General features: G+C 40.9%; 1 long non-coding RNA gene across 2 annotated transcripts in view; it reads left to right on the forward strand.

The window, feature by feature from the left end:
- The first annotated feature begins 1,028 nt into the window (after positions 1-1,028).
- The window catches only part of LOC113955472, a 31,160-nt gene continuing 18,064 nt past the window's right edge, over positions 1,029-14,124 (forward strand). For both annotated transcript variants that reach the window (XR_003530571.1, XR_003530572.1), the window contains exons 1-2: positions 1,029-1,110; positions 2,261-2,408. This is a non-coding gene — a long non-coding RNA (uncharacterized LOC113955472). The remainder of the gene's footprint in view (positions 1,111-2,260; positions 2,409-14,124) is intronic.

Genomic DNA, 14,124 nt, shown 5'->3' on the forward strand with positions numbered 1-14,124 from the left:
CATCTAGCTTAGTAAACTCCTGAAAAGGAGTGTGTTAGTCTCTGCCAGTTTCTCCTTTCTGTTTATCTTTCCTCCTTTTCACTAGATTCTAGCAGAGTGCTCCTCTACTTCTTGGCTTTCCTGTCCTCCAAAACTTTCAAGTTGAAAGATGCTGACCAGATTTTGCTTTATGTGCTAGGCTTGTGAACACAGTATATCAGTGTATTTAAATAAACAAAACTTTGGTATAATGGGGAGGGAGGGAGAAGCATAGATGATGTCAGATGTGGAATCCTGATCAATCTACATCAGATCTGTGTAAGACCCTGGGCAGAGTGGCAAAACCCCATGGTCATATCCTCTTTTTCTAGGCTGGGTATGACTGCAGCAGCAGCCAGCTCCTGCATGCTTTTTTTCCTTGAGTGTATGTTGTCCATACCATGACAAACTGGCTCAGAGCAGTCCCATCTATACCTAGATCTCCTGTTTCAAGAAGGATATGGGGCTTTCTATGACATTTAGGGCACTACTAATCAGGGATCAGTGAGGATTCTTATGTCACTGAATGAAATTTGAACTTTGAAATTTGAACAGATTTTGAGTTATCCTGTCTTTGCAGTCATATCCCCAGAAATCTGTTTTACCTTCTCCCAGAAACATTAAGAACAGAAGAGCATCTTGCCTCATAAGCAAAGCTGGTAGAATGATAGAGCCTGTAAAACAATGTTTTTAATAAGGGACATCCACCTTCCCTCAGTTTCACTGCTGGCATTACCCCAGATCAGTGGTGTAATCCTTTTTCTCCTGTTTCTGGAGAACCTATTTCAATGTCTCACTGCGTCTGTTTCCTGCTCCATTCTGCTTAGAGTTTTTCATCTCATTATGTGAATCAGGCAACTGCTGGGATACTCAAAACCATTGAACCCTTTCAATTTGAGTTGTAGGCTTTCCCCATCTGTGCTGATAGCTAACAGGGCTTCGCTTTGCCATTCTTCTACTTGTATGTTTAATGTTTCTGCAGTGACTCTTTGCATTTTCTGTTTACAGTGCTGTGACATTCAAAGACACCGGTGAAGATCAAAGCCAGGTTGAGCCAGCAATTTACAAAGCCCAAGTCAATGAGAAAACATGGTATGTATCCCAGAGAGCTTTACTTCCTATGTGATGATTAGACTTTTTTAAGAACTTTATATAGGGCTGTCAGAATGCGAGAAGTTGTCTAGTTTGACTGAAAGGAAGGAAAAAAAGACAAGTTCCCTGGTAGGAATTTAGGTCATGACTAGCATGAGCAGCCTCCTGCCTCACTCCTCCTCTCCCATTCAACTTCAGTATTTTTGAGCAAATAATAAGAAAGTTTCCTGCAACCTATAAACCTGTAAACCCGAACACTAAGAGTAGAGGCAACTCCTGAATCTAATTCAGAGGAGCAGTGCACTGCAGGACTCCCCAGTAACACATGCCACAGATGTTTGTCACTGCTATTTTTTTCTTTCTTTAGTGGCTCTAGCATCTTGTTGAGTGCACAGCACACAAGAAGTGACCAGCATTGCTCTCAACTGCCTGTTATTACCTCAGGACGGGCTCTTACTAAAATATTCCAGCACCATTTGCTGTATTCTGAGTATATCGTACTCTTCATAGATGTTTGCAGATTGCTAAGTTAGGATACTAAGCAACTATGAAATGGAAGCATTTCATGAATTTAATTTTCTGATGTTCAAAGCACAAGGGAAAAGTACTGGTATTAATACAGTAGAGTCTCCAGGATAATTTTGCATGAAAAAGTTACGGTTAAATAATTTGAGTAAACTCTGCAAGAGCAGACTGGCCTGTGCAGCAGCCTGATTACCATACCAGGAGCCATATCACTGAGAGCTCTGTGGCCCTCAAGTGAAAAGTTTCATTTCTAAAAGGATCTTGGAATCATTCTTCCCCCTGCTGTTTTCATCATTTGACAACTGCCTTCACAGCAAGACACCATTTCCTTCTTGGCCTCATCTCACTCATTCAGTACCCACCTGGAACAAGCCAGACAGGTTTTCTACAGGCAAACAACAGTGTCATTTGAAGTAGATTTCTCTCAAAGCAGGACCCCTTTTGTACCTTTTTAGACAGGGTCTTAGAAAGTCAAGAAAAAAAAAACAACGTAGCTTAAAGATCCCCCATTTCTATGGGTCTTAGTAAACGGACCTGCTCGGAGTGTTTGAGGGATTCTGAGATATTTCTGATGGCAGCTGTAACTGTAACATTTTTCTCACCCATTTTGTGTCCTTCCCTCGAGGTTTACATTTTCACTTGCTTTCATGCAGAAAATAAATTCCATGGAAAGGAAACTCTTAATAACTAGCCTGTAGTAAAGAGTATGGCATAAGTGGCATAACTCCTTCTGTCTGAGAAGCATGAAGATTGCGTCACTGAAGACTGTGCCTGTGAGTAAATTAAATTAAAAAAAAAAAAAAAAACAAGTTCAGGAAATTAAATTCATTATAATGATAATGGAAAATTCTAATTTTCCTTGCTGCTGTAGTCATGCACATTTTAATTGCTGCCTGAAAGAGTCAACACCTTGTAAAGAAAATAAACATCCTCTTCTCTTAAGACACTCCTCAGTTTTCTAGGGATAGGTGGTGGTCTGTTTTACTGCTAGCCTGGATCCAGTCAATGCCTGAGCTTGTGGGTTTCAGGGAATGTCTGCACTTCCAGGTACCATTGGCTGTGCACATTGAAAAAATCCTGTGACATAACTCCACTGAATAGAATGGAGTATCCAAGCTGTATTTCAACCTGGCCTGTTACATAGTGTTACATTCTGTTCATCTTTATTTAACGTGGGTAAACGTGGTTGAAATGTTTGTAGCCAGAGGAGGAGACGGCTGCGCACTTCAGTGCTGGGGATGGCAGGCTTTGGTGGAACAGAGCAAGGAGCTAAGAACAGATAATTTTGCCCAGTTTCATTTGTTAATCGGTTTATTTCACTTTCTCCAGTTTTGCAAATCAGACATAATCAGATTCCCTTAATAGCTTGATAGATCTGTGTGTTCAATTATACAGAGCAACGTTATTCATAGGTCCTTTTAATTTCCCCATATAGACTAGTCTTATTAATATTTATTTTATAATCTACTTACCAATTCAGAGTGGGTAATCTCTGTCTAAATGAAGCTGCTGTTCATACAGAGCTCTCTTTGTTTTCTTTGAAGAAATCATAGTAGCACTTAACATTATGAAAACCTTAAAGCACAAAAAATATAATTGTGAAGCATCATTAACAATGCCAGTGCCCAGAATGTTTGTCTACGTGATCTTCAGGGTCCCTTCCAGCCCAAATCATTCTGTGTTGCCAAAACAACTGGCAGGAGGGAGCATGCTGAAGCCTCAAGTTCAGAAACACTGAACCACGTTAGGTCTCGGCCCCTGCCATTGTGTTTAGCTATAAAAGTCTTGTTAAGATGTTTAAGAAGCCATGTGCTTGGATAACGGTGGATTTCCTACTGAGGTCCCAAATGACCTAACCTCTGCTTCCTTTCACCCCTTGGTTCTAATCAATGGTAGCAGAGGGGTGGGGGAAAATATTGAGCAGGCTTCTTGAAAAATGCAGGGTGTGACCTAAGGATGATTGCACCTTCTTCCTATTCTGGGCATTGGGATGGTTCTTGAAACATGAGGAACTGTGTCTGTAGAACCAACCTGGAATATGTTCACTGTATGCTTCTTGGAAATTTGTAAGTGGGTATTTGAAGGACTTAGGCACCCTTCAGTGCCTGTCAGTGGTAACAAGTGTTTTGTGAAGCATTTAGGCACACGCACAAGCCTGTCCCTACTCAGTAAAGCACTTCACTGTGCTTTTAAGCCCCTTGATTTCTACTCCTGGGTTTATCAGCAGGAGGTTTTTCAAAGGTAAGAGGCTGTCCTTATCTCACAAATGGGCTAAGCTGCCTTATGGCAAAATAGTTCTCAAAACTGTTTGTTCCACAAAATGTTTATGTTGTTCTCCCTCCTCTGCTGCAGTGGACCATTCCTTTCTTATCTGTGCATTTGGGAAATATTGATTCTAACAATGTCACTTCTACTGTTTATTCCCTCAAACTGGCACAAAAAATCCGGTGTATTTTCCCCAGTATTGAGGCATTTGCAGGATGATGCATCCATGCCAGTCATTACCTCTGTAAATGTTCCTGTTCTTGCATCAGCTTGTTCAGGACAGTTCTTTTGGATGTGCACAAATGAAGCAAGGAAGATCAAACAGATGTTAAAGCAGGAAGAAATGTCTCATATTTCTTCATAAGATTTTGTACAGAAAGACACCACATTGAGATTGAAAACACCACATGGATTCTTGCAGCTACATGGAAACTTTTTTTGCTTCTATCCCCTTTTTGCCCTGAATAGCTGGGCAAATTTTGGGGTGGAGGCAAAGGATGTCCAGGTTTCCCTGCTGACTGCCTTAGACTGGGGATGATGCCAGAGGTTTTTGACATCATTGGAGTCATCTTTTCTGATGTTCTTTGTAGTCCTGACTAAAGGGCTTCATCTGGTAATGCTGAACTAAATTATCTCCAAAAGTACCCATTTGTGACATAGAAATAAGAAAGCATTGTACATCCCTCTGTAAGCTGGGCAAGTGTCTACTCTCACAGTGTAAAAATGTGCACTTTCAACTCATTTCACTTAGTTTTGGATCTCATCACGAGTTTTTGTTCCAAGTTAAAGCACAGTAACCAGGAAGGGATAACAAGAGAGATTAGGGATGTGGAAAAACTTTTTTATGAAAGACTGACAAGATTGATGCTGTTCAGTATGAAGAAGCAGTAAATAAGAACAGATATGAAAAGGTCTCTTATCATTTGATACTGTGAAGCCAAGAGGGGCCTCTTGCCTTTGCTCCTTCTGCCATGACAATAGGAGATAGAGATATTCATTTAAATGAAAGACCTAACATCTGTTTGAAAGGAAATTACTTATTTTTTCCCTACCCCATATTTTCAGCTGTTTCAAGATATCATAGAGATGAAGAGACTAGTGAGTTTTTTTTAAAGCATGCTTGTTCACAGACAGAATACTCCATTATAAATCAAGTGTGACAATACTACAAATAAACCAAAGCCAAAAATGCTTACAATATTTGAAAGAATCTTAGTGTTTCGGTGCCATTGTTTGTAAGCAAAGCTCCTGTACTTTCAGAGATTTACTCCATGTAATATAAAATGTAACAAGAGTCAGAGGGATCAGAAACACAAAAGACCTCATGGAAATGCAATCTCTGAATAATGTTCCTTCATAAATATATAAACAGCTTCTATGAGCATCAACTGGACATAAAGTATTGTACTATATCTAAGGCATAAAACAGTAAAGGAAGTTTCATATAATCTTAAGACTGCATACCTGAAATTTTTTTTTTAGTTTTAGAGTTTAAGAAAGGAAATTTACTATGTGCTTTAAATTTTGGATTGAAACCCTTTGAGGTTCCTCAGAAGCTTCTGGTGCTGGCCATGCAGCCCCAGCATCCTGTTTCAAGAGGGCTAATGAACTTTGGTAAAGAAGCTAATGTGTCCTGACATCCTTTGACCTGTTTTTCTTAAATGTCAGATTTTTTTAGGTTGAATAATCTGTGTCTTTGTATTGTATTATGAATGTGAAAGGCTTTTCTCTGTGAGTTGGACAGTGAAAGTTACTTAAAATGAGGGATAAATTGTGTCTCCTGGTATGCATGTAAGTAGGTATTTAGTTGAGACACCAGTAGTTTCAATGTCTAATTGACATGGTTCTTGAGGTTTAGTATATTCTTCTCAGAGAACTTGCTGATGTTTTCATTTTCTGCTGTCTTTCCAGTTTAGCAGCAGAGATGATTCGATGTTGAGGTTCTTAGCATGCTTTTGTTATTTACAGATGACATGGGTAATCTAGAAACTTGTCCAACAAAAAAACCAACCGTGCAGCCAAGTGAACTGGAAATGAGAAGTGTATCTGGTGATGACTCCAAAAAATGGCAGTCCACTTAAAAAAGAAAACAACACAAAGACCAACAAAAAGAACTCACTAGGAACTCCTTGTAGAAAAGGTTTGACAGGTCTGAAAACATTTGGCAGCAGATGTGTCAGCAAGAGTTTTATCCTACACCCTGATTTGCTTTCTGATTCCTTAATTGTTGAGCTGGGCTCTGGTATTTTAGTTATACTGTAAGAATCCTGGCTCTAGAAGGGTAGTTGCACTCATTTGGTGGTGTTAAATTTAGCATTCATCTCTCTGACTAAACTCTGCCATGAGGGCTTAGTATGCAGTCATTGAATCCTCTGCCTGTAGGTGCCTCAGGGCTGCAATTTTTTTGGTTTTCCCATCTAGTATTGTGCTGCATTCCTAAAGGTATCAAGGTATGAGGGGAGAGAGGGAATAGGGGGAGACTGATGGAGAAACCTGAAAAGAAGGAACTCACAGGAAGGGAGCCAACAAGAAAGATGGAGAGAGATTCCAACAGGATGAGGTTCAACAAGGCCAAGTGCTGGGTCTTGCACTTCAGTCAAAACAAACCCCTGCAGCCCCATGGGCTGGGGACAGAGTGACTGGAAAAGAGAAGAAACTCAATTACCCTCTGCATTTTCAGCTGAAAAGGATGAGAAATTCAAGGATAGAGCAGGCACGGTGGGGGCCTCTCTGGGAGAGAAGCAGGGTCATCTCAGCACGGAAAGCTGCTTGAGATCTCACAGCCTCCAAAGTTAGCTTCCATACAGAACTGAGCCAGCTGTTTTGCTTCCCCCTTTTTTAAGAAAACATTGCCAACAAAGAAAATCTGAGCAGTCTGTTCCACACCTAGGCCTGAGTAGGAAAATGGGTGGTCCACGGGCAGAACTGGACAGTATTGCTTCTCAGAGCTGTACAGTGTTTTGTTCCTTGGTTCTCTTGCTGTGCCCCCCAATTGTGTAGGAAGGCTTTTCAGATGAACATTCCTATGCAAATGTTGCAAACATAAGTTGCTACAGGAATGACCTTCAATGGAGAGTCTGTGGTAGCAATGGCAGAAGATTATAGTGCTTACAGTCTGAGACATCAGCCCCCAAAACTTATATGTCAGTTCAGCCTGGAGAAAAGGAGGCTCAGGGGGAACCTTCTCACTCTCTACAACTCCCTGACAGGAGGGGGGAGCCGGGGGGGGTTGGGCTCTGCTCCCTGGGAACAAGGGACAGGAAGGAGAGGGAACGACCTCAAGCTGTACCAGGGGAGGGTCAGGTGGGATATTGAAGAAAATTTCTTCACAGAAAGGGTTGTCAAACATTGGAATGTGGCATTTGAGGACATGGTTAGTGGTGAAGCTGGTGGTGGCGCTGAGTTCATGGTTGGACTTGATCTTCGAGGTCTTTTCCAACCTAAACCACTCTGTGATTCTAATAGAGTAAAACCAGATCAGTTGTTTCACTTGTTTGACTTTGTGAAGACACAGGCACTTGTTTGCTTCCCTAACAAGAACTCCCGCCAATCCAAACTCTTCCAGTGGAGATTTTGTGTATGAAGGGATGCAAGTTTTGGTAGATGTTTGGGTGATGTTTGGGTGTGTATCATTGGAACATGCTTTCAACACAGTTGTGAGTAACTTGGCTCAATGGTCACTAAATGTGTGCTTCCTTTGCCAAAGGGAGCTCACGTAGAAATCCAAGTGAATTCTCATGGAAACCTTTTGTAGTGTTTGTGTTATTTGCAAAACTGGTTTTTATCTTACTGGAGACTTATTTAACCTGGGCAAATCTGTATGTTGTTGTTGGTTTTTCACTGAGCATTTGAACCTAGAGCTGAAGCTGCTTTAAAGGAAGTAGTATAAATAATGTATATTGAAGTACTTAAAATTGCCACCCCCCAATGGTGGCAGTTCATAAGCTGTCTATGTGCCCACACAAGGAATGTATTTGATAATATACAAGATATAATTGTTAAATTGATTCTAAGCAATCCATAATGTTTTTATTTTAATAGTTTGCATAAAAATATCTACAAAATGAAAAATATTTGGACAAATGTATTTCACAAGTTATATTTATTAGGCAAAAATGTACTAGAATTTCAGGGATCAGTTTATTTTCATACATTTTACCTTCATGAGTCTGCTAAAGTAGAAACATTCTTTTACCTTATTGTATACTTATACTGAGCAGACATCCAATAAATCATAAAACTGGCTTATATAAAAACATATCCTCTTCATTTCCCTATAAAATATCTCTGTGCAGTGTTTTATACACTTTTTTCAAACTGTTGACAAGCTACTGGTTCATCTCTTGGATTAATTTGTAGCAAAGTTTTATAGACATTGCTATCTTTCAGTTCCAAAGGCAGCTGATATTGAGAAGGATATTCCAGTTGGAATGAGGTTGGTATTTCAGTCTGTTCAGTAGCAGTTATTTTTACTTTTAATAACCTGATACCTTTGGAGCTTAGACAACATTTAAACTCTAAGTTCCATACCTTATGATGATGATGAATTCTTTGTTCAGGCAAGCACACTATGAAACTAAAATGTCACTTTTGTTTTAAGATACAGAAGATGTAATAAATTAATTAAGTAAACTTTAATCTCCTTTTCCTGTTTGAAGATATTGGTAAGAATATTGCTGTGGTTCTGATTTTACTTAGTGGGCTTTTTTCCTGTATGTGGACTGAGTACAAATATGGCACATTCACTGATGTGTCTGATTTGTCATTGCTTCAGTAAGTTTCTTCTGGGATAACCAGGTGCATCCAAAGCCTCTTTCAAACATGGAAGTTCTTCTAGACATTCCAGAGCAGTGGTCGTTCAGGAGAATAATAGGGTGAACATGAGAGAGAAGTCAGTTAAAATAGAACAGAATCATTAGTTGGAAGAGACCTGTAATCATACCCCAGTCCAACTGTCTAAAAAACAGGTTCTAAAACCCATTCAGATATTCATACAAAAATGGGGACTATGTACCTTAGGCAGTGATGTCCTTTTTGGTTATACTTCTCCTTTCATTGAAACAGGTTTAAAACCTTTTCTGCTCTGCATAGTGCAAAAGAAAGTTGGCATTATTAAGAAATTGTGAAGGTACTATAATCAAAATTTTATTGACAAAGTTTGTAATTTGGTCAATCATTTGACTGCTTGAGTTATTTATTTAATGACCTTTCACTTACATTTCGAGAAAGCTGAATATTTTCATTTCAGGAAAGCAAACTGGCAGTTCTTTCAAATGCTGTAAATGTAGCCCAGAATTTTTTCCTTATTTTTGTAATGCCCCATTGCTGCAATATTTCAAAGGGACCATGTAGGCCTGTAATGCTTATGCCATAAAGAGTGACAAGGGGACCTGAGTGCTGCACCTGGCTGCCATTTCTAACCTTGGCAGAGCATCAGAGAGCCCAAGTAGAGAGTCCAGTATGATTAGCTGTTGTTTTGTAGCTCTATAATGTCACTACTCACCAAAATTAAGGAGAAAGCTTGATGATTAATATAAGCTTCAAAAGAAGGAAGTGGATTCCACTTAACCTGTCTAGTCTTAATCAGTTTTTTATTGTTTATGGAAGGGAAACTGGGGACAGGAAGACTGAAGCTTTTCTACAGTCATAGTTCAGATCAAGTACATAGCCCTTGCCCACTAGATTAAGTTTTAGATTTTTGATTACAGGAATATATTTGAGTTTCTTTTGCCCTTGAAGGGCTTGGAAGGCTCTGATGGCAGAGTAATGTACTCTTCAATAATAGGAATCAGTTTTCAAAGGTTTTCTGAGGCTGCCTGGTTGAAGAATTTTCTTATGGCCCTGCAAAACTGTAGCTTCTGTCAGAAAAATAGAATTCTCTGTGATGGTCTCTCCTATCAGATAAATATATTGGCATGGGTCTTATAAAATACAGTTCCAATCTTGCACTTCTGAGTCTGCAAAAGTTGCAAACATTTCCTGTCCTACCAATTTAGCAACTTTTCTCTATTAGTGTTTTGCTAGCAATGCTTCAGTTTGTGCCCCTGTTTGCTGCCCTAAGCCAAGCTCTCTGCCTCTCTCCTAACACAGTGTGATTCTTCCCTCGAGCTGAGCTTCTCAGTGCATCCCAGGAAGAAATGCTTAGTCCAGAGGGCAAAACTGAGGCATCCATCCATGTGGAATCACTGCCAGGGGCAGCAGGGCGCTGACACAGACACTGCTGCTCCACTTCAGTGAATCTGGGGGGAAGGGTGATGGGGAAATGGCAGCCATTCTTTGGGTGGAAAATGTCAGAATCGAGTAGTTTTCATACTGAGGTCCAAACAGCTCTTCATCACAACAAGATAAAAAAACTTAAATGGAATACAAGTACCATGATTTTACTGAGCTGCTCTATGAAGGCACTGAACCACGAAGCTGAACTACAGTGTTGCACTGAAGATGCCTGATGCAGTTTTGTGGGACAGACACTAGAGTTCCATTACTTTGTAGATCGAATCATAGAATCCCAGAATGGTTTGGGCTAAAAGACCATCCAGTCCCAACCCCTGCCATGGGCAGGGACACCTTCCACTAGCCCTGGTTGCTCCAAGCCCTGTCCAACCTGGCCTTGGACACTTCCAGGGATCCAGGGGCAGCCACAGCTTCTCTGGGCAACCTGTGCCAGGGCCTCCCTGCCCTCACAGGGAACAATTCCTTCCCAATATCCCATCTATCCCTGTCATCTGGCAGTGGGAAGCCATTCCCTGTGTCCTGTCCCTCCATCCCTTGTCCCAAGTCCCTCTCCAGCTCTCCTGGAGCCCCTTCAGGCCCTGGAAGGGTCTCTAAGGTCTCCCTGGAGCCTTCTCTTCTCCAGGTGAACACCCCCAACTCTCTCAAAACTCCTTTGAGGGTCCTGTTAGGCACACAACTGTGACATTAAAAATCTGGACACCTGAGAAACTCGGGTCCCAAGTCCTTCCTTTCACAGAACCTTTCTATTTTGGTTCACTGCAAAGATGAAGCAAGGGCCATTGAAGGGAATCCTGCCCTGCTTCCCCTGGCTGGGACTGTGCCTGCAGGAATGGCTAGGAGCTGGGATGACTGCCCAGGTAGGCTTCATATTCCTACAGCTAAACCCAGTGCTGTTAGCTCTGCAATACATTCACAAGGGGATGCATTTCTTTGGGGATGATTTTTTATTTGCAACCTTCCCAACAATTTTTTTCCCCAGTCTTCAGTTCTTCAAGGATGACCTGTTTTGGCCCCAAATCCCCTAATTTTTGCTCATGTTCCACTTTGTCACTCACCTCAAGCCCAGGTAAAGCTTGCAACATTTGCCCCTTTCTAATTTTTTTTTTTATTTTTCCCCCTCTTCTTTTCATGCTTGCTGTAACTCAGACTAAGATTGTGTTAACAGCAGATATTTGGGATCATCATTTATTGCCAAGAGTTAAATGTAATTGTTGCATTCTTCTGTTGCTCTACCCACCTGTTCGTTCCCATTAAGAAAATCCTACCTTTATAAAAGTGTTAGACTTCTCATTGGCAAGGGAAGGACTGTGCCATCTGTTAGCAGAGCAGTGCTACAAGTCAGGACTGAAGAAAGTAAGATAACTAATAAAAAAGAAATTCAAGTCAAATGGTGAAATTAGTATAAAGGTTTCCTTGGAAAGTGTGCTGACTGGCTGATAGAAAAATAGCATTTCTTTAGTGCTCAGCTGAGCCTGGGAGTGAGGGAGCAGCAAACCTCTCTGCAATGAAAAATGGTTATTAGGAGGGAAATTAAGGAATGTCTGTTATTCACAGATTGAAAGATCTGATGAAGACATCACCTGTGTTTAAATCAATCTTCTTCACCAATTTACCTCAATTCTTCAGACTTCAGCAGTAGTTGCCTCAAGAGGCTATTCAGGAGACTAATGGACAAGAGAGATAAAGGGCTGGGTGGATGGAAAAGTGCCAATAAAGTAGAAATGGTAGAAGCTGTCAAGTTAGAAAAAGTTGGGAGCGTCTTAAGCTGCTTGACTTAGAGCTGAGGATCTTGAGAAAGTGATATTCAGTCAATTGTTATTAGCTGGTGACAGAGTGGTGTTGCCCAGTGGAGATCAGAGGTGACAGGGAGGGACTGTGACCTTACAGTGCTCGGCGAAGAAGCAACCTGTGGGCTAGAAAAAGGGGGCAGCCAGCTAGCCCTGGGGACATAACCCACCAAGTTTACTGAGTCTTGAAGTATTTGATAAGGGAGATTGAACTGACATGGCAAAACATTGTAAACCCTTTTTTTTCCTGCTGGAATTTTGCACTGAGTGCAGTCATCCATTAAAACAAAACAGAGGGAAAAGAAATGCAGAAAAATGTAGGGTTTACTATCTTGTTAGCACCCTTTGGGTGTTAAACTACTTGAAAAAGAGACAAATAATCTGGGACTTTCCAGTTTGACTCTGTTCTCATTATCCTGACAGAAGTACAGAAAATGTACAAAATCAAGCCGTTTCTATATTATTCTAAAGTAGAACTCTGATTAAATGAGAGATAGAGCATTTTAGCAACAGAGCAATTTACTGAGCATGATTAATAATTGGAATTTCTGGCCTAAGAGATTACTGCTGGGAGGCAGTACCTGGATAGAGTGCCCAGACACCTGATGGGGTGCAGCAGGTAACACTCTGGCATTGTCACTCTGTCCTGTGGTGTGCACACTGGTACCCTGACAGACCCCTGCCAGGGTCTCCTGGATTTTCCTGCCCATCTCATCAAACCCCTGGGTCTAATGAGATTTTTTGCAGAAGAAATCACGTGTCACTTAAGGACCTCAAAATCAATTACTATACAAAGAGCAGTTTATAGCAGTCTCTGTGTTTTATAAAGTGCCTACCTCTGCAAATTACCTGCACCAATTGACAGTGAGAGCATGGCTGTACTGCAATGTTATGATTGCATGATAGTGTGTTAATATATGCTTAAAAAACATAATATTTGGTACATTGAAGCATCATGCTGTTTCACATGATGAATGTCTTGGAGGAGTTTATGCTGTGTTTTTCCAGACTTTTTTGTTTGCCTTAATAGTTGCTATAAAAATAATGTTTTACAATGAACGGAGGAAACACTACCAAACAGCCCCAAAATAATTCAGGCAACTGACAGAAGGCAGAGCTTTCTGCCATGAAGACATTATGAGTGCCTACATTTTTTTTCCTGTCTCTGTCATCCACTTTACGTTAGCTTTGGAGAGTGATTTTATCTTTAAATATGAGTCAGGCTATGTTGCCAAGACAACCTCTCTTCAAGCTTTCCATTTCACTCCCATTGTGTGCTGAACCTCCATCAAATCTTCTCCCAGAGCAACTGGTCACTTATATTTCAAGTGGGATTTGATTTGATGGAGCAAGGAATTCAAAGTGCATGATTTTCTTGGCTCCTTGGCAAGTCACTTCAGCAGGTCTCACTCACTCTGACTCCAGGGCTGGGGGAAAGTAATCATGCTGGCATCTGGATTCCAGCACAGGAGACAGAATATTTGACTAAGTTGCAGGTCTGTGGCATTCCTGCTTTCCCAGCCAAGGCACAGACCTCCCCAGGGCAATGCCCAGCACACCTCCTCTGCAGGTTGTGTTGCAGGATTTCTGCTGGGATATTGATTCTCAATGGACTGATGTTGTATTTTAGGCTGCTTCTGTATTCCCCACAGATGTATTATTGCAAGGTACCTTTTGTTAAACCCAAATGAATTTTGTGGCTTGGCAGGTGCTCCGGTCACCTGTACATATTGACTGCCCAGTTGCTGGTGGAATGGCGAGTAGGATGTGGGGTTTAGTTAAGTGTTATCATTGTTTTTTACCATGAGAACTTTTTGAAATATGTCTGTGTCTAGACTGCTCTTCAGAGGGGTGTGACAGACTCAGATCAGATTTGAGTAAATACAGACTGTTTGTCATACGGTAATATTAAATTCCTTTGTCATTTCTTGTAACCTCAATGTATTTTATGCCACTTTTTGCTCCTACTCCTTTGTCAACAGACCCTCTTTTCCCAGGAGCTGCTCTGTGCTGTCACTCTTTCAGCTTTATTAAATAGCACTTGTAAAGGAAGCTCCTGCAAAGTGATCTTTAATTAAGTATAACAGTAGAGATGACTCTGCTTCTATTACTAAAAAATGAACGAATCTTGCCTGAAAGGCTTCTTTGCTCCTTTACTGCCACTGCAAATTCAGTATCTCGAGGTGCACAAGTAAGGTTTGTG

Source organism: Corapipo altera, unplaced genomic scaffold (genome assembly GCF_003945725.1).
Source record: "Corapipo altera isolate COAL_440 unplaced genomic scaffold, ASM394572v1 133, whole genome shotgun sequence".
In the NCBI taxonomy this organism is placed as follows: domain Eukaryota; kingdom Metazoa; phylum Chordata; class Aves; order Passeriformes; family Pipridae; genus Corapipo; species Corapipo altera.